Raw genomic sequence first — 1,851 nt, 5'->3', positions numbered from 1 at the left:
CAGCTTGTAATGCTGCACCTCTCTCATTATAAATTGATGGTTGATTTAGGATTAACATTAAAAGTTTCCAACCTAGCTTTAGAGGTCTGATTAAATCCTTTAAAGACACCAGTGTGCTTATCAGGCTCATCTGAAAATTTTCCTTCTAGTTTGATCAGCTTTAAGTCACTGATAGAAAGAGACATGTGTACATGGGTAGCCTCATATGTATTATAATTATAATTTGAGCATAAATAAGAATGATTTGGCAATATAAAAAATGTTTGACCTAAGGTAAAACTGACCACCCATTGACAATAGTATCGAATTTTCCTCCCAAATGAATGAAACAGGAATTAACAGGGAAGGTTGCTCATGATTAAGGAACAATGAAAGGGATCAATTTAAACAGCCCTGCAGATTTTACATTACTGGGCTTTTCTGACCAGCCCTAGCTGGAGCTCATCCTTCTTCTGGTCATCTCCATTATCTATATTCTAACACTAGTGGGTGACATAACAATCATCCTCATCTCCTATCTGAACCCCAAGCTCCACCCACCCATGTACTTTTTCCTGTCTAACCTCTCCTTCCTGGACCTCTGTTTCACTACCAGCATTGTGCCACAAATGCTTTGGAATCTCAAGGGCCCTGAGAAGACCATCAGCTACACTAGCTGTGTGATCCAGCTATACGAGGTTTCATGGCTGGGCTCAACTGAATGTGTCCTGCTGAGTGTGATGGCCTATGACCACTTCAATGCCATCTGCCGCCCCCTCCACTATGGTGCTATCATGAACTCAAAGTTCCTCCAGCAACTAGCGGCTCTGGCCTGGATCAGTGGTTTTCTGGAGTCCACCGTGCAGACCAGCCTTGTTTTCCACTTGCACCTCTGCAGCCACCACAGGGTGGACGATTTTATATGTGAAGTGCCTGCCCTGATTTAAATTGCCTATGATGACACAGCTTTCTTGTAAAATGAATCACTGTGGCAACTGTCTTGTTTGTGGTGATGCCTCTGGGGCTCACTGTGGTCTCCTGTGGCTGCATTGTTAGGAGTGTGCTGAAGATAAAGCTCACAGAAGGCAGGAGGGGGGCATTTGGGACACGTGGGTCTCATCTCATTGTTGTGGTCCTTTTCTTTGGGACAGTAATTTGTTTCTATATTCAGCCCAAGAACACATACGCACAGAATCACAAAAGTTTCGTCATCCTTTTCTACACTATAGTGACACCTTCACTTAATCCTTTGATCTACACTTTGAGAAACAAAGAAGCTAAACAGGCAATAAAAGGGTTACTGGCAAGAGAACCAACTTAAAGAGAATCATGAAAATCATACAGGGACCTTGAGACATTAACTAGTTATGATCCCTTGTATTTATCAAGAGTATAACTAAAGCTAAACAAAAATTGGTGGGAAAAGTAAATAAATAGAACATTTAATGTCCACAAAGAAGTAGACAGATCATTTTCTATAATGACACTGATATTTTCAACTTTAAATCTTTAGCCTTCTCTCTGGGAAAATTATTTGTCTCCTTTGCCAAACTCCTCCATAAGGATTCCATGAATAAACAAAAAGTTTCAGGTACATTGGATGTGTGGTACCCAATCACAAGTCTTACACCTCTTTCTCTGTCACTACTAATGATGTGAGTGGCATAGTTATCACCAAGCTCTTTCCCATCAAGGCAATAAGTCTTCTTTCTCTTGGAAACAGAAGTTCAAGCTTAACAGAAGGCACATCATCTTCATTTTCCGGCCTCACATTTGACAATATGAAGCCGGGAGGATGTGAAGATCTTACCTGACAGTGTGAAGGCCTGCTGGAGAGTCACCGGACCCTAGCATTTGGAATTTTACAGTGAT

The 1,851-nt window shown here is 41.4% G+C and overlaps 1 pseudogene; it reads left to right on the top strand.

The window, feature by feature from the left end:
* Window positions 1–368: 368 nt before the first annotated feature.
* On the top strand, window positions 369–1,300 carry LOC134471123 (olfactory receptor 2H2-like; annotated as a pseudogene).
* Window positions 1,301–1,851: the final 551 nt, after the last annotated feature.

The sequence above is a fragment of the Cavia porcellus genome, unplaced genomic scaffold (genome assembly GCF_034190915.1).
Source record: "Cavia porcellus strain 051 isolate PalLab524CR breed Dunkin Hartley unplaced genomic scaffold, mCavPor4.1 scaffold_17, whole genome shotgun sequence".
Lineage (NCBI taxonomy): Eukaryota > Metazoa > Chordata > Mammalia > Rodentia > Caviidae > Cavia > Cavia porcellus.
This window is presented reverse-complemented; position numbering and strand designations above follow the sequence as displayed.